Raw genomic sequence first — 20,336 nt, 5'->3', positions numbered from 1 at the left:
TACACAAAATCTTTTACGACCTCAAAATTATAACTGTCAACAGTGACGTGGGTGCCAATACGCGAGTGCGCCGACTGTTTGTTTGAAGACAGGAGGTACTTCGTTTTGTCCTCGTTCACCAGCAGACCCATTTGCTTTGCCTCTTTATCCCTTTCCACCTCCCACTATCCAAGAATTTCTTTAAATTGAAAGTTTTACCAAGGAAATTCAAGCTTAAAATTAAAGAAAAGTCCAGGATATGACTTAATCACAGCCGGTTTGCTAAAAAATGTATCACCTAAAGCATTAACAAAACTAACTTCAGTAATGAATGCTTGCTTGAAATTCAAATATATACCAATGCACTGGAAGATTTCTGAAATCAAAATGATTCCAAAGTCGGGAAAAACTCCCAATGAAGTCACTACTTCCAGTAATCGGAAAGCTATTTGGAAAATTATTTTCCAAACGTCTGAAGAAAATAATAGAATACAAACAACTAATACCTTGTCACCAATTTGGTTTTCGAGAAAAACATTCCACGATCGATCAAATACATCGCTTAGTATACGAGGTGTGTTCAAAAAATAAGGCGGACTTTCAAATTTCGCGGGCTACTCTTTTACATGTTGGTACACTCGTCTCGAAGATATGTTCACGGTTTTAGCAATACAGCGTCTTTAGTTGCCTCGTGAGACGCATACATAAGAGAAGTGTTTTGCGTGTTCGGCAATTTTCTGCTGTCGAAAAAAATGAATCAAAGAAGTCGCAAAAAAATGTTTACAAGTGTTACCAGCTTTTCACAGAAGGTCGAGAAGATGTGAATGACGACGCTTCCTCTGGATGACCCAGCAGATCAACAACCGATGGAAATGTTGATAAAGTAAAGAAAACTGTTATGGAGAATCGTCGAATCACAATTAGAGAAATTGCTGAGGATGTCGGCATATCGGTTGGCTCACGCCATTTAATCTTTTCGGAAATTTCGTTCATGAAGCGTGTGACAGCGAAGTTCGTTCCAAAATTGCTGAATGTTGACTAAAAAGAACGTCGCATGGAATTGTTAAATGACATCAACGATGATCCAGATTTGCTTAAAAGGGTCATAACTGGTGACAAGTCATGGGTATACATACTCGTATGTTTATTACATCGAAACCAAAGCCCAATCGTCCCAATGGAAGAGTCCAGGAGGGCCAAGACCAAACAAAGCATGCAAAGTTCGATCAAATATCAAGGTTTTGCAGACTGTTTTCTTCGATTACCATGGCGTAGTGCATCAGGAGTTCTTACCACAAAGTCGTACGGTAAATAAGGAGTATTATCTTGAAGCTCTGCGCCATTTGCGTGAGGCGATTCGAAAAAAACGCCAGGAGTTGTGGAAAAAAATGTATGGATTTTGCATCACGAGCATGCACCTGCTCACTCATATTTGCTTGTGAGAGATTATTTGGCTAAAATTAACACCCTTACCTTTAACAGGTTTGACCCCTTGCAACTTTTTCCTGTTCCCACGATTGAAGAAACTCATGGAAGGACGGCGGATGCGGCGATTGAGGAGATAAAAACGGAATCGCTGAGAGAGCTCATGGACATACCAAAAAGTGTATATCAGAACCCCCTCGAGGATGGGAGAAAACGCTTTCACATATCTGAGGGGGATAATTTTGAAGATGATAAAATAGAAATTGATGCATAAATAGATCTTTTTTGAGAAAAATGAAAATTCACCTTAAGACAAGACGAAGTTTCGTCTAAATGACCCGCTTACACGTTATATAAGGCAGTCTAATCAATTTTGTCTTGGAAGTACCGCACTCAGACACAATTAAGTCCATTGGTACTGCACTCGGGTTTCCTTTTTAATTTTCTTTAAATCTACTCGACCTCCGAAGAAATTTTAATAGTAGTAGTGGTACCAAGGAGACACGATGGTCATTTCTTAACATATCAGTGGCCAAGACCTCAAGCCTGCTTCGAGCGAAGGCCGGGCAGACGCACAGAAAGGGACCGCCGTCTCATCCGCCTCTCCACAAGCATGACAGAGCGCACTGTGCTTCGCCCATAGAAATTGGCTCGTCATCAGTTCTACCAACTGCCTACAGTGCCCTCTCAGCCTGCCAGGCTGGTTTGTAGGTTAGAGTAACCCGTTTGCTAAAGGGAGTGGCAGAAAGGGAGTGGCAGAACGGGCTCATGTTAACATCAGGATATTATGCCTGCCGTTTAACCTACATAGATTTCCAGTACTCGACTACTTTTGAAATGGTTGAAGGTCTGTCTAAGGCCATGATCGCAGCTTTGCTGCCGCTACAGACACATACAGATCTGCTTCTCCATCTGTTTTCCACAATAAAGTTCATCGCTTCTTGAACAGCATACACCTCCGCCTGAAACACAGATGCATGCATTAAAATAACGAAGTGTAGTTTTGTCCCGCTTGATTCCACGCAGACACCAAAGCCGGAACCGTGCTCAGCTCTGGAGTCATCCGTGAAAATGCGAAAACAGTGTTTGCCGAGCTCATTTTCTGAGTTTGACCGCAGTTGAGTCTGTGGCAGCACCACACTTTATTTCTTGTTAAGCACGACTCTGGATGGCATGAAGTCAAGGGGAATGACAAGGATCGTTCGATCGAAGTCCATGCCTACTCTCTTGTCCGATGCCGGATAGGGGCCGTACTAATTCCCATTGAGTTTTAGCCTGCAGATGGCCTTCAAGACATCTCCTGGGATGAAAACATCAAGTGGTTGTAGAGTAACCAGAGTATCTAATGGCGGGCCTGAAGTAGTTGGAAAAAGCTCCGGTGCAACAAATGGCCACAGCGCGTTGTACTCTCAATAAGGTTCTCCTGACTCCCACTCGAGAGAGTCCACTCATCCAGACCACTGATGCATAGATGATAATAGATCTTATTATAGCCGTGTAGATCCATCGGATAAGCATCAGTAAAGCAGGTCTATGGTATATTTTCTTAAGGCGGCTGTAGAGGGTCACCTTAATGCATATATGTATGTATATTTGCATATATGCACCTATATCTGATTAACTTGCCACCTGTGTGCGCCATGGGTACCTGTGGCGGCGCTGATGGCGTTGGCAGCTACAACAATAACACCAATAACTGATGTGCCTTACTGTAGTTTATCACCCAGGGCAGTCAAGTGAACACCAAAGGCAACGGCCGCAAACGACAATTAAATGTACAAATTTATGTATAAAATTCCTACACAAATACCAACACAGAAGCTTTTGGTGCGCCAAACTTGTAAATACTCCTTTGCATGCATGCATGTATTTGCGAGCTTGTCAGCCTTTCCAGAACATTTATGCTCCGCTTCTGCCACAGCGTAATGACGCGAGGTGTGTTGCCTTTGCGTACAAGCGCAGAAGAGTTGGGCGCGCAGCAAATGAATGGATGTGGGAGCAGATGTGGAATGGGCACATAAAGTTATACTTATGCACTACTTAACTAGGACTTTATGGCAAATTAAAGTTTTTACATGGTTTGGTAAGTGAACAAAAAAATTTATGTGTACTATAATGGGTTGCATTAAGATTGCGAAGATGTTGTTTGTCTAGCAAGTGGGTACGCTACATATATCTACATGTACGAGTATGTATGTGTATATGGTGTGTACATGTCATGCTGAGTGGCCGGAATGTTTGCCGGCATTTAATTTCACTGCGTTAAGCTTTAAATACTCAGTGTAATCCACAGACGATGGCGGTTGGCCATATATTGAATTGCGGATTTGCGCACTTTTTCACCTACATAGATGCCCATATTTGCGGTTATAAAATTCGCAAATGACATTAATGTGACCAATACGGCTTTACCATGCGCGACGACCATTCATTTGGGCTTAACAACTTCGGTTGGCTTAAATGCATAGCCGCTGTCGGCTTTTTAAATAAATTAATATATTTTATTGCCATACTTTTAACTTTATTGCAATTTTCCATGCGTTTGGATGCACATACACTTGCCCATCTACTTTTAATACTCTTTGCGAATATTTTGAAATTTTGCAACAAAAAACAAAAGAAAAAAAAAGTACAAAATTTAATTTAGTTAAAAGCTTAAATCAAATCACTGTTATCGTGAAACTTACTAATTGGTTTTAGTGGAGTGCTGGAGCTTTTCAGATTCTGCATAGTTCTTTATTTCAACATTAAATTTTATTAGCTTGCAGAAGTGTTTGAGTTTTTTACCACCAGGAAAAGTTTTTCGCTTTTATTGATTTTAATCGATGAAGCGTGAATTAATACGCAAAGTTTGCGGCAGGAGAAAGTTTTTAGGCACTCCGAACGTTAATTGTGGTTTTTATTAAAAAACAAAAAAAATTTAAAATTTTATTTACAACTGACTTGCTTAATGGGTTACTCAATGTTGTTGTTATAGTTACGTGTGGCTTTTTATGTACACTCATAACTTTCGAATATTTCGATTAACTCGCGATGCAATAGTGGCATCTACAGTGGCGAGCATAACTGAGTTCATGGCGACTTCTTTAATATTTACAACGGTTTTCGAGTCAAATTTTTTTTTGGTATTTTTAATTTGGTTCACTCTATAACCAAAAACGTAAAATAAAAAAATAGAAAAATCCAACAAATTTGCTTCTACCTACATGTTGTTGTAGCAGCAAAAACATTCTCCATACATGTAAGAGGAGTGTTGCCTGTCGCTCCATCCTGGGTCAGGTATGTAGTAAATCTGGGTCGTTCCGGTAACGTAGAACTCACTATCTACCTTTTCTTGCCTTCCACATTTCATTCGATAAATCATAATTTTTGTTACAAAATGCTTGGATTTTCTGATAGCTCTGTGAAGCTTATGATCAACTACCTTTAGGAAGAGTTCAAAAGGTGAAAGAACAGACCTTTCAGAAAGAACTCAAAAGGTAGTGAACTCAAAACTAGCTATTCCACGTCTTGTTTTGTTGGCTCCGGTATGCTGCAAGCACCTTTCCTTGGTCTCCTTTTGTTTAGTCCTTTTATAAATTATATACCTGTATTCTCTCTGTGTCAGTGTGTCAATGTCCATGTTTGTGCTGATGATATTCAATTACTTTTGTTCAGTGGCGTCGGTCTAGTTGAGCATTTGTGTTTTAAGATTAATAGTGGGCCCACGATGATTGCTTGACAGTTTGTTAGTAACATTTCCTTCCAGCTACCGGTAGATAACACAAATAACGAAGCCAGCCTTGCTAGCGTCAAGTCATCTTCGGGCTTAAATTCAGTTGACACTATCATCTATTTTTGCCAAAACTTGCTTTTGGAAACAGTTTTTTGTGGTTTCGGTTTGAATCTTTACGCAAGCTTCGTTTACGAAAGTTTTGTCTCTAATCCATTTAAAATTTTTTTTTTACTCAAGCCAGTCTCTATGCGGCCGCCGTAGCCAAATAGGTTGGTGCCTGACTACCATTCGGAATTCACAGAGAGAACGTAGGTTCAAATCTTGGTGAAACACCAAAATTAAAGAAAAACATTTTTCTAATAGCGGTCACCCCTCGGCAGTCAATGGCAAACCTCCGAGTGTATTTCTGCCATGAAAAAGCTCCTCATAAAAATATCTGCCGTTCGAAGTCGGCTTAAAACTGTAGGTCCCTCCATTTGTGGAACAACATCAAGACGCACACCACAAATAGGAGGAGGAGCTCGGCCAAACACCCAGAAAGGGTGTACGCGCCAATTATATATGTACATATAGCCTTTATGCTTACCAGGGTATGCTTAACTTAAACAACAACAAATCACTCTGAAAACCAAACGAAATGTGTGCAAGTCACTGCTTGCTCACAATTTTTATATTTTGTCTGTCTTCGCGTTCGCTCAACAGAGATTTTTTTTATTTTCTTATGAAAAAAAAAACATCTTAGTGTCTTCTTATAAGAGGTTCGCGTCCGCTTAATATAGATTTTTGTGTCAATTTTACGAAAAATAACAACTGTAAGTGTTCAGCCAAGAGAGTATCCGTTTAAGAGAGATCAATTTTATACTTAAAACCTGCTATGGGAAATATAGTTCGCCCAAGGGAGATGACCGGCCAACGGAGATGTCCCTCTAATAGAGATATCCGTTAGCAGAGGTTTCACTGTATATGTCTATAAATATTTTTAAACTTGTATGCTATTACATCCATACAACCGTTATGTGCGCAAATGTTTAATGCCCATGGGCGAAATTGCGCGTAGACCTAAAAACCAGTTTTTTTTTTAATTATAAGAACACTCTTTGCTTGGCTAATATTTTGGACTGTTGAATTTTATTTCGAAAAATGTCTTAATATCATTATTTTTCCATAATATGTTTCGAAAATAAATTCAAAGCAGACGTGAGAAAATTAAGACGCACGAAGCGCTCTGCTTACCATATTTTTAAGCTTAATTTGTACAACCATTTTTATTTGAGCCCATAGCTGTCGCATATAACTTACTGTTAGGATCACTGACACCCGCCTAAGTAATTGAGAAAATTTACGAGCCTTAAATTATGTTACACCAGGACGCGTCAAAGCTACCCGTGCCGTAACAATCGTCCTGCCCGTATACCTTGTAAATATGTATGTAGATATGTACATCGCTTTCCGCACTTGTGTATTTGCCGAACATGAGGGAGATCCATTTTTCATATACAGGTACAAGGTGATTTCACACGAGAAATAAATTGCTCACCGAAACCACGACAGGTTGAAAAGCAGGGTTGAAAGCGCATCTCCCTATTTTACACCTGAGATTACTTCAAAACGGTCGGTGACATTACCTTGGATTCTCACTTTTGCCCAAGTGTTTGCTAAAGTTATGCCAATCAGGCGTACTAGTTTACAAGGTATGCCTAACATCTTGAAATTATGTTCAATATGAATTCGGGTAACTTTGTCAAATGCCTGTTGGAAGTCTATGAAAAGCCAACATAGCATTATTTTGTATTCGTGCCATTTTTCAAATACCTGGGACAGCGAGAAACATTGGACAATTGTTGGTCGTTCTGCCCTGAAGCCGCATTGATAGTCGCCACTAGTTTTTTCAGCATATTCACTTAGCTTATTGTAGAGATGATTTGAAAATACTTTGTAGCAAGTATTCAGCAGGGAGTGCCTCTATAGTTTCCACACTTGGTTTTATCACCTATTAAATGTATTGGTACAAATACACTTTCTTCCCATGCTGTAGGGAGTTTTTCTCGTAACCATATTTGCAATCCAATTGATGTATGCATTTGTGCAGTTCATATCACGTGTCTCTTGCACCCTCAACTAAAATGACTCTGACAGCGCATAGCGCGAGAGCGATTCAAATACATGTGTCCCAACAGCTTATGTGGTTTGTTCCGCCCGCACTTACAACACTGATTTACCTGTTTCCAGCTGGGTCTGGCCTTGTTGTTACCAAACGAGGTGGTCGCTGGTGCAGTGAACACACCACGGCCCTACCAATGCGTTATAGAGTTTTAATTTTTCAGAAAAGAAAACTGCTTACGAAAACGCAGAATCTGGCAGTTCAGATTTGGGAATTTTAGTACTAACCACCTTCGTAAGTATGTTTGTGTGTGCTACATAATATTATACGACTTCATTCACTTCCCTAAGAACATGAGCCTGTTGGCGTTGCTTTCTATGTTAACTTACTAAGTTTTAATTCAAACTCAAACTCCCGCATTTTGCTTGCGGTTAAAAGCATATTAATTTCGGCAGCACCTAATGCACAAATGTACTTGCGTATTTACTTTCGAGTACAAGCAAAAGTAAATACATAAATGCATATATATGAACATTGGAATATTGTGAACGAAGAAAAACAATAAAATAAAAATATTTAGGATGTTGTATGTTGGATATATAGTATGCAGTCATTGGCACTTCCGCTTCCTTGGACTTGCTGAACATTTCCACTCTGCCATACAGTGGCAAACCTAATTTGATGCGCTTCAGTTGCTTCATCCATCCAGCCCTCCCGTAGATAGTATATACTTATATCGGGTGTTTCGTTGAGCTGCATGAGAGCTTTCGATATTCTATGATATATCCAAACTATGCTTTTACAGCTAAGAATGGCGAACTGTGTTGATTTTTCTATACAATAAAGTTGGGCAAGCCAACATGGATCGTTTAACGATCGAAAAACGCTTTCAAATTGTGGAAATTTAGTTTGAAAAAATAAAATAGTAAATAAGAAGAACTGTTCGCGAAGTTCATGGTGCACTGGCGGCATCATCGCTCCTTATTTCATTCGAAATGAGGAAGGAGCTTCCGTTACGCCGAATGGCGAACGCTATCGAGCTATGCTGACTGAATTTTTATTTCCAAAAATTCAACAGCTAAACATCGACGGCATTTGTTTGCTAAGAGACTGCGCAAGAGAAGAATACTGGCAAAGAATACTTTAGCAAAAGAAGAACATGGTCTCTAGCGGATCAGATATACATAATAACGAGCGAGAGGAATGCCAAAAAGGTGAAAATTTCGTGGAATTTTTTAAATCGCAGCGCATGCGATGGAGACGTTTGCAGAATGTAAGATGAACGAATATCTCGCAAAGTTTTGGATGCACGCATACGAGTACATAAATGGTGAAAAGCGAAGAGAGTGACCGCAGAAAATATGGTTAGGCAACGTTGAGGCCGATCTAACAAGCATAGGAGCGCCGAACTACAGTGAGATGTATGGAAGAAAATTGTGGAGTAAGCTAAGGCTCACACCGAACTGTAGTGCTATGCATGATTATGATGAATGTGGCCCAACTTGCCATTCAACGCGCTTAACAATCGATTTATTGCAATATTTAAGCCACCATTGACGCCATACGAGTAGATTTATGGGAAAAACAGTCAAAAGTTGGACAGATTGAAAGGGCCATGTAATTCGTAGCCGCGGCGCACATACTCGTATGCCGGATAGCAAATACAAAAAAATGATTACCATGAAATTATCTACCAAATTATTAAGAAAAAAAAAACAAAAAAAAAAAACGGGTAACTTTTAGCCGCGGCGGATACATAACGGATATCATATTTAGAAAATATGGTATTATGCCATGAAATCTGTCTATCTACCAGATTATTTCTGTTGTGTATTGTCATTTTAAGTTCTCAAGTTCTTAAAAAAGCACCCGATACATTCGGAAATATAGTAAATGCCATGAAATTTATTTAATTATCTACCAGATTATTTCTGTTTTTTATTGTCATTTTAAGTTGTCAAGTTCTTAAAAAACCACCCGATACATTCGAAAATATAGTAAATGCCATGAAATTTATTTATCTACCAGATTATTTCTGTTTTGTATTGTCATTTTAAGTTCTCAAGTTCTTAAAAAACCACCCGATACATTCGAAAATATAGTAAATGCCATGAAATCTGTCCATCTACCAGATTATTTCTGTTTTGTATTGTCATTTTAAGTTCTCAAGTTCTTAAAAAAAGACCCGATACATTCGAAAATATAGTAAATGCCATGAAATCTGTCCATCTACCAGATTATTTCTCTTTTGTATTATCATTAAAAGCTCTCAAGTTCTTAAAAGAACACCCGGCACATTCGCCATAGTTGCGAACTTTTTAGTTGTAGTCCACATTTTTATAGTAGTTAAGGACCACAGGGATTATTTGGCGGGCCACTACCTTGTAGCGCAAAGTAATACATTTCAGGCCAGCAATAAAAGCAGCACAAAAGTCTGGTAATGTATTTATAAATGAACACTCACACCACACACGTACTTTACTGTGTTGAGTTACCATTCATAGACTAGAACTGTACTAAGAGGTACACTCGAATGGGCCATGGCAACTTTTTGCTTTATTCGGATTAAGTTTACGCGTGCTGCTCTTGGAATGTCTCTACCTGCCCCTTGAGCCTTTTTCATTCATTCATAAATTTTTGCACCATCCGTCCGTATACCTTTGGTGCTTGTACATACATAAATACTCGTATGTATGTAAACGTAATATTCCATTTTGGTACAATAGAAATATGGCAGTGGCGTGGGCTAAATGCACTGCTTCTTTCGTTTCGTCTTCACTTTGAATTTTCTTCTTTTATTTATTTTACTTAAATTTTCTCCTTGTATTTATTTTTACAATTTTTTCTGGCACAAAATGAAACTTTATTTTAGTTATGGCAATTACATATGATTTTTATGGCATTAAAAGCTGGATCTTACATTTGTATATCCTATTACGCCAATTACTTAAAGCAACAACAACAAATGTATTTTCCCAAATAAAACTTTATTAAAAGCTTCGTTACAAGATATCAGAGCATAGCAATTGGTGTATGCATGTTTTTGCTTATTTTTATCAAATGGAATGCAGGAAATCGAGACGTAAATTGGGAGCACTGAGGTTTGAGCACCCGCGGGAATTTACTTAAGGGATGTTAAATAAAGAAATATACGACATGCATATGGGCGTATTGGCATTGCACGAGCATACGAACATACATACCTACCATACATGTACGCGAGCTAACCTCCTACGCACTACATAACGAAAATATAAACTTGGAAGCGTTGAGTGAATCCTTAAAATATAAAATTTCAGGCTCTTTAGCATCAATCTCTTTAGTTTAGTACGCTAGAAATATGTAAATTAATATTTCTTAAGGGTCGGCTTTGAAAAAGGAGAAACGTTTTGGATGCAAAAATGGTACTGTTGGAGAGCTACGGTCATCTTCTCCACAAATATGGCCACGTTTAGCTGCCGGAAGCTAATAGTTTTCGAGTTATTCAAGTTGAGTGTACAGGGTTGCCCATATTCGCGGGACCCATCTGGCAACCCCGTATCTTTTGACAGAGACGTCAGATCGCTTAATGACATACCGCGTTGGAAGCGTCAGTCCAAAGAGGCCAAATCAAAACCGACAAAGGCGTCGCCAAGGACATCCCAAAATCGCCGTTCTCAGCAGTTGGGCATTGCTTGGACCACTTTACAACGAATTATCCGCATTGAATTGCTTTTATTCCCGTATAAGATTCAATTGACGCAAAGATTGTTGCCTGCGTACGAGCCTCGTCGATTGGAATGGGCCCAAAGAGTCATCGAAATGGCTGAAGATGACGAGCAATTTTGGAACAAAATCATCATGTCCGATGAGGCTCATTTCTTATGAATGGGACGGTAAACAAGCAAAATTGCCATATTTACGCCACTGAAAATCCTCAAGAGGTACCTATTTACGACGAAAAAGTCACTGTTTGGTGCGGCGTTAGTGCGAAAACGATTATTGGGCGTTTTTCGTCGAAAATTAAGATGGTTAAGCTGTCAATACCGTCAATCGGGAGCGTTATCGCGATATGATAACCACTTTTGTGATGCCATATTTGCACAACGCCATTTCTCTATGAAGATATGCACTGATCTCAATTGATTCACTTTCACAAATACTTTATTTTTATTTATTATTCCAAATTGTTAATACCTCTTTACTTTAATCATTATTTCTAAACAAATAAAATCACTTTAAGCCACTTTTTCACCCCGCCAAGTAGCAAAAATTATTCGAATTTGGCAGCGAACGAACGCGGGATATAGTCATGCGCTTACAGAATTCACAAATGAGCATAAATAGAGATACCAAAGACAGTGGTGAACAGCGTCACAACTGCCTAGAAAATGACTGTAGGCCATAATTATTTACAGGTAATTCTGCCTACAAAAACCTTTGCGATACAATACAAAACTACAACTTTTTCTAAATCATAAGAGCAGGCAAGTCTTGTACAATTAAAGCCCGGTGCTCGAATATACAGCGGAGAGTAATGAAAATATTATTACTAACTGCGAATAAACGCGAATATTTGTGACGGTTACATCCCCTGTATTCCGCATCTTCCAAACGCCCTATGCTACTAAGTATTTTCATCATCCTGTGGCATCCTATTCTGCGTTGCTCAACCCTACAACCTGAATCAAAAATAAACCAATAAATAAGCTTTTTGTGCAATTGTAAGCCTCACTGTTTTGCGCAATAAATTCGCAAAAACATAAAACAGTTACCCCAACCAAGTAATTCTAGTACATTTGAAGGTCCTGTAAAACAAAAATTTTCCATTCAGCAGCATGATTCTATGTGTAAAACGCACGCCTAAATAGCTCGGCTGTAAAATGAATAATTTTCATGCGAAGCCATTGCGATGCGAATCTAATTTTAATTACCCACTTTATTACACACGCAAAATAGGAGTCTTTTCATTTGAGTTCCTTGGCAAAAGAAAGAGATTACGATTTATTGTAAATAAAATGTAAAGCCTAAGTTGAAAATAATGGAGTACGTAATCGCAATTATTAAATTTTGCTGGGCTCAAAGGAGTAGGCAAAACTAAAACAAAAACGAATCTGCAATACGGGTATCTATATACATATTTATACGAGGGTTGCCTTTTATATTTTGCACCCAATAAAAATAATAGAATTAGAATAAAATAACAATCAAAATGGCTTTTTTATTACCTCCTTAGAAGTCATGTATTCGCGTTATTTAGGGTCTATCGCCCTCACTGATGCATTGGTGCTAGACGGCAATAGTCAGGCCGATATTGCTGTATGGTGGACTGCAACAAGAAAATTGACATATTTAATGCCATTGGAGAGGATTCAGCGACTCGCTGCCCTCCACATAACAGGAGCAATGAAAACCTCTCCTACGGTGGCACTAGACACGATACTTAGCACACCACCTATTGAACTTATGGCGGAAAATCTTGCAGCAAAATCCGCGGGAAGGTTAGTGGCTGCTGGAGTATTTACTTACAGAACCTTCAGTCTTAGCTCAATCGGAAAGAGGAGTACAGATTCCACAGACTATACGACTCTGCGCTTTAATTGGGAAAGAAGGTTTCATATTACAATTGAAGAGGAAGGATGGCACAAAGGCATGAAGCCCGGCCGTAGTTCAGACAGCTCTAAAACTTTAAACGAAGTGGTAGCGGGTATTTACTGCTCAAAATTAGGGATTAGGCAGGCAATTAAGCTGCCTGAGTAGTATTTTCCAAGCGGATATTTTTGCTGAAAAGGCTGAAAATAACTCAATAATTAATATTTACGTGGACAGTCAAGCAGCAATAAAAGCAATAACCTCATATTGTATTAAGTCCAAAAATGTGAAACGGAGCAGAGAAGCCATAGAGAGGCTAGCCACAAAGAGAAGGCTGCACATCTATTGGCTACGGGGTCACAAAGGCATCGTAGGAAACGAAATAGTTAAAACTGTTGTTAACCTAGCTTTTAAAAAAGGGAACGACATACAAAACCCTCTAAATATAATTTACAATGAAATGGACGACTGCATGAAAAGGCAAGCGGATGCTAGATGGACTAATCTGACCACATGCAAAGCTGCAAAAGTCATGTGTAGAACTAATGACAAAAAACTGACTCAATTCGTACTTACGCTCTCGCGAAAACACTGCAGAACTATTATAGGTATGCTGACAGGTCATACTCTATTGGCTACACATGCGTACGAGTTAGGGATTGCTAGCAACGACAAATGCAGGAAGTGCAGAGAGAATATAGAGGGAACTTTAGAGCATCTTCTGTGTTTTTGTCCGACATTATCAAAAATGCGCTCGAAATGTCTGGAAGAAACACAGTTTGAGGGTCTGGAGGATATCTCAAAATAGATCCTTCTGCGTTGCTTAGGTTTGCAAAAGCGTTGACATCCTACGTGATGTCTACTTTAAATCAGTCTCCATCTGGTATCGCTAGGGACCAAAAGGTCTATGCGTGACTTAATGCCAAGTGGGTTAAGCTAACCTAACCTACATACCTATAGTACATTCGCTTGAATCAATTTTCAAAGCACATTTGCCACTCTAAAGTGGATACCTCCAAAACTAGCTGTTTAAAGATTTTAACAGCTCCTTCAGGCGCTGAAAACCTTTGACTTCACCTTTAGCTTTGGTGTTCAAGAACAAAAAGAAATCATTAGGTGCGAAATCAGGGCTATGCGGCCTGAGATGACGCACTAATTCGATCTTTTGATTGCTCAAAAACTCTTTGGTGTGAGACCATAAGTTGGAGCCAGCATTGTCTTGGTAGAGAACCGTCTTCGGTCTTTTTCTTAATTCCCTTAAAACTTTTGGCAAAAAATGGCTGTGTACCACTCAGAATTGATTCAGTGGCTAAATTTCTCTATGGTGACAGTTACCAGATGACCAGATTTTCCGAGAGGAAAACTTTTAATTAGATTAGATTAGATTTTGGAACACCAATGCTGTCGATTGCTGTTTTGTTTCCGGTTCCTGCTAAGCCAAAATAAGCACAGTCTTAGCACACTGATTTCAGTCATAACGGGACATTGTCTAATACGTAGGCACGCCCAAAGGATGGGCGTGCAAGTACATGACTTCTGTAGAAGTTGTCTTGATGAGGAAGAGGAAGAGACAATCTTACACCTTCTGTGCCATTGGCCTGCTCTATCCAGACGTAGATTTGCTATTCTAGGTAGACAATTTTTTAACGAATTGGAAGAGCTCACTTCCGCAGAAACAGGAGATATTTTAAAATGTTTGAAAAACGCACAATGGTTTTAGGAGAAATAAGGAAAGCTCTCCACGCGGCATCACAATGGGCTATGAGTCTGAGTGTGTCCCACAGGACAACCGCTTCAACCTAACCTAACCTTCCGGTTCCTATGTATAGATCCTAGATTTGTTAGGTATTATGATGTCAAAGACGTATGATACTTTGATCTACCGCGGCTGAATTTCTTCAATATTTCTTTACACCAATCGACACGAGCCCTTTTTTGGCAACTGCAAAATTATGCGGCACCCAGCGAGAACAAATCCAATATTGAATGTATAGGGTTTGATTGAAAAGTAGTGAGCCTTATTTTTTTAAGCAGTTTTATTAAACCTTTTGTTATACAACTAATATTCTTCAAAATAGGACCCTTGAGCCTCAATACACCGCTGGTAGCGGTCCTTCCACTGCAGGAAACATATTTTAAACTCATCCGCTGGAATCGCGTTCAATTCGGCTGTCACAGCTTTTTGGATCGCCTCGATGGAGTCGAAACGCCTCCCCTTCAGCTTTCTTTTCAGGCGCACATTGTAATAAGTTAAATTTAACTCTTCACTGATCTCACGTAGACTAGCACGACGGTCAATGTTCAAAAATTCACGAACCCGGTTCACATCTTCGTCTGTTTGCGTCGTCGAAGGCCTTCCAGATCGCTGTTCGTCTTCGACGTCCTCCCGGCCTTCCTTGAACGACTTGCGCCACCGTTTTACCTGGGCACTGGATAGAGATTGGTCTCCGTAAGCCTCCTTGAGTAGCCCAATGGTTTCGGTACTCGTTTTGTTTAGCTTTACGCAAAATTTGATAGAGTAAGTTTGCTCCAACGATCGCTGCATTTTCGCCACTGCAAAATCCTAACACACTTTTAAAACAGCTTTCACGCGCGGAGCGATGTTGACTGCACCGCTGTTGCCAGCGAACTGAGACCGGTTTCTAGTGGAAGGGGAAGGTCCAACGATCATTTTCCCCTACGATTCGGTTGATCGCTTGGCAGACGCTCCGCGCGGGAAAGCTCATTACTTTTCAATCAAACCCTGTATATTGATCTCACTAATGCCTAGGGATGCCTCTATCTCACGATATGTTACATGACGATCTTGCTTATCAATAATCCAACCTATCAATTGACGTGCAGTATCGATTGTTTCTGGCACAACAATCCTTTTTGGACGACCTTCACGAAATTCATCCTACAACGATCGACGGCCACTTTGAGTTTTGTTGTAGCAACGCCAAAAGTCGAAGCAAGTTGATCAGTATACGAGTACTCCTGTCTCGAAAATCGTAATAAATCATCGCACGAACATTTTTCCGAGCCAATTTCATCTTTTGCGCGAGATGAATTTTTCAACTCACTGTGAAAAAAATAAATAAAGCTCCTAGGTAAAAATGTTATAGGCAAATTTATGCTAAAAAATACCAAAGCGTCCGATAGAAATGTCGAATGACAGCTCATCACAAGCAGTGTTGTAAAGGCACAAAATGCTCGTATAATACAAAAGGCAACCCTCGTATGCACATTTCCATTTTCCCCAACATTTCTTTCTGCCCGGCTTAAAAATTTAATCTCAATAATTTGCATTTGTAATTACAAATTTAATTTCCAGCGAAATTCTGCTGACATTTTTAGAGCGTGTCTTGCGGGCAAACGCAAACGCCTGTTCAATTTATGCATATATGTACGTATGTATGTATGTATGTACTTATCCACGCACATATGTATAGTATGTAGGCGTACATTCAGACTTACAATTCGCGCATGGACATATGTATTTATGTAGCTATGTATGTGCATACATATACAGGATATGTAACTGTATAATAATGTGCTAAATTCGGAGGGAACTCTTCCAGAGCGCGAATTGCGTATATCAATTTTGAAATTAAATACCGTGAAAGGTTTCAAAAATGTGCGCTTTGAAAAATATATGCGCTAGAGAATGCAAAAATGTAAATAATAACACATTAAAGTGCCCAAAAAGTAATTTAAATGCCGCACATGCTCTGTTTTATTCAAATTTATGGCACAAAAGAAGAAAATTTAAATGTAATAAATGGTTAAGAATAACAGCAGCCCACGAGTTAATTCCCTGCAGGAAAATAATATTCTTTTGGCGCCCTTCAGGTGACGTAGTCGCTTTCTAGTGAGTACTCGTTTCACATGACTACTTATTTTACCGTTATAAGCAATTCTATATAGAGTTGCCAGAATAATTTTGCCAAAATCTGCCAATTGAAGAGAAAGAAAAACAAGAGCATTTGTTTCATACTCCAAAAACAAAAAACATGAATACAGTAGACACTCGATACTGTTCACTAAACAGGGCTAGTTTACTGGGGCGGCAGCTCTTGGTCGGAAAAACCCCGAGTCAATCCGGTAACGTAGACCGGCTGCCATGGGAATGGCAGCTTTTCCACTGCGAGGAATCTCCAACTTTCCTCCGCTAAATCCACGGCGACCCTCTTTACCACCTGGACAAAGAAGGGTCAAACTGTCCCTCAAGGTAAAAGTCGATGACACACCAGTTCCGACGGTAAAAAATCCCAAAATGTTGGATATAGCCTTCGACAGTTTGCTCTCCTTATCAGCGCACACAATCGCAATTGCCACTAAAGTCCAAAAACCGCAACAAAGTCCTCAAATCGCTTGCCGGCAGCATTTGGAGCAAAGACAAAGAACTGTTGCTATGGACATTTAAGGCAATTGGTCGGCCCGTTCTAAACTATGCTGCGCCTGTCTGGTCGCCTGGAACTAGTGACACGCAGTGGATAAAGGATGGGAACCGGTTGCCTACTGATGTCCCCTGTTCAACACCTTCACAATGAGGCACAAATGCTCCCTGTAATGGAGCACAACAAACTGCACAGCAAACAGTTCCTGCTAGGGTGCTACCGTGGTAGCAGACACCTGCTTGAGCCAGAGCCGCCTCCTCGGTACGTCAGGAGGCACCTTTTAAAATATGCCCACGAGATCCAGAACAAAGCTGACAGAAATCTTCTGGACCAGACACCAGACACCCACCTTCTTAAGCTCCCGAACGGTGAATGCTGTAATCGGAGTCCAACCACCACCTATTCCCCGTGAGACACGCGTAACACTGGCACAACTACGTTCTGGATACTGTAGCAGGTTAAACTCCTACTTACCCAGAATTGACCCCGACATATCAAACATATGTCTGGCATGTGAAGGTACTAACCATCTTTTCACATGCCCTTTAAAACCTACTCATCTAACACCCCTCTCCCTCCAGACCCAACCCGTCGAAATATCATGTTTCCTGAGCCTACCTTTAGAAGAGCCAGACGAAGACGACCGGTGATATACCATATATTGACGGGGCTTCTATTACTGTTAAAATAACAACAATACTCGATACTTGCGACACAACTTTTTTTTTTCATTGCGTACTCAGTACTTGCGACGTTCGAAAATTTACTTGCAACATTTTTTGTTTTATCTTTCCCTCTTGCTCTTTTTACGTTGTATTTTTGAGAATAAAGCTGGGGGAAGGGCCAGGCGCATTCATTAAAGGTGGTGTTACTAGACCAGACTGTTTTGTACGTTTGATTATCACGGCAAAGTAGAAAGCAAAGAATGAATTCGCCTTGTTTCATTCTGTGCTGACAGCCACATGAACACGGCGAAATAAAAACAACAAATCAGCTGATTTACCGATAGCACCCAAAGCGAATAGAGTATCAACGGTGGCGCCATTAAAAAACAGTTACATTATTTTTCGCGATTTTGACAAGTCTGGCGTCAACTAAAATCGCAATACAAAACAAACGAGCAAAACAATCAAAAGAAGGAAAAACTAATATATATGTTTGGGAAAATTCAGTGAATGGCTTGGCAATATTGTGATTTGTAGCATTTAAACTAAGCAAATTAATGAAAACGAAGTGCCGCGTGTTAAATTGTTAAAGCACAAACGAATATGAAGCCTTCAAATGAAGTTTTTTACTTTTTATGCGGAAGACGCTGTGGCAAGAAAATATGTGTGAGGGCGTATAATGTGTTCGTATCTTGTGTTTGGTTGTTTCCATTGCTTTCTACCCGTCTTGGGTAAATTTGGATTGTTATCAGAAAAAAATCTATTTTAATTTGTATGGAAGAACAACCTCAGTGCAACCACAAAACTTGCACTGAGTCCGATTTTAATTACGTGGAAGATTCGAGTTTCCACTGTAAATCAGAAATATTTATAAATTTTAGATAAACATAAAAATTAAGAAACAATTGAAATAAAAAAATAAAAAAAAAGTAAAATATGAAAATTAATATGTATCAAAAAGGCTGATAACACAGGCTGCTAAATGTTAAAATTCTTTGGTGAAACTGCGTATAAGTGTTTTAAATTATAACTAATAATGCAGTAAAATTTTTTTATATTTTGGAGAAAGAATTGCTCATTTCAAGTCGTGTTCGTGAAATCATAACATAATTTTTAAAATCCATTTGATGCAATGTCTTCCAATGAGAATTTAGATTTTGAATGTCTGCATATTAAAAAGTGGCTGATGAAACTCAGCGACGTACCCGCAATTCTAAAGGATGTAGGGAATCAATTAATGTTCGCTCTTTATTGCTATGGGTAAATTCGTCTCAATCGTGCCGTAGATCTATCACGAAGATAGCAGATGAAAGATATCACAGTTCAGTAATTGTGTACAGCCTCCGACGTATCCTTGACTTTCAGCATGCTAAGAAAATTCGTACAAAGAGGAAAACACTTACACACATACACCTGCACAGAAGGAAACCATGTAAACAAAATATATTTGATAGAAAAAATGAACTCACTTGCGCGTATCTACTTTGTATTTTGCTTCCGTTTCGCTTTGCTTTCGCTTGTGCAGGAACACTGAAGGACATTCCACAAGCTTTACATATTACTCACTGTGCGATGCTTATGTATGTATGTATATTCATGTGAATTCACGTATTTTCATTGCCCTCAAGGCACTACTCTTATTCGCTTTGAAGTGATTTTTATTTCATTTTTATGTGTCATTTACATGCTGCATACTTGCACATAAACGTGTATGTGTGTGTGTGCGTGTGTGAGGAGCATGCAGGCCGAAGCTTTTGCAGTTCTCATTCAAATATTTGAGAGCCTAAGGCAAAAGAGGAAGAGTAAACTGTAGGAATTGGGCAGGTTCTGGAATTCACTTCCGAGTGAATTTCAATGCAGTTGCCAGAAAATTTAATTGAAATTCGGAAATACTAAGAATAAAACTGCAATATTTCAGGCAAAAAAAAAAAAAAAGTCGAACTTCAACAATGAATTGTTTGAACAATACGCATATACATACATACGTATATATTTATGTATACTAATACACGATTTTGTTAATAACAATATTTTAAGTCAGAAGGAATAAAAACAAATTGAGAAAAATATTTTTGTTTTTTGATTTTTAATATTATTTTAAATGTTGGACGGTATTAAGGGTAAGAAAATTATGTAGTTGAAAAATAAAAAACAATTTTTTGAAAAAATTGTGTCTTCATTTCTGTAACGGGTACTTATTGAACCCCACTCGTATATAAAAAATTAGTAGGTTCGAGTCTCCGCGCAGGAAACAGCAAAATGATAGGGAAAGTTTTTTCGTTCCCACGACAGTCGGTTCTTCATAACCGGAACGCCTCATATTTACAAGTATATCCGGCCAAGGACTGGAACTTCAGCAGCATTCCCCGTACATGTATAACAACAACAAAAACAAAACGTGTTTTCTAACAGCGCTCAACCCTCGGCAGACAATGGCAAAACTCTGAGTGTATTTCTGCCATGAAAAGACTCCTCATATAAACCATTTGCCATACGGA

Source organism: Anastrepha ludens, chromosome 4 (assembly GCF_028408465.1).
Source record: "Anastrepha ludens isolate Willacy chromosome 4, idAnaLude1.1, whole genome shotgun sequence".
Classification (NCBI taxonomy): domain Eukaryota; kingdom Metazoa; phylum Arthropoda; class Insecta; order Diptera; family Tephritidae; genus Anastrepha; species Anastrepha ludens.
Note: the sequence above shows the minus strand (reverse complement) of the source record.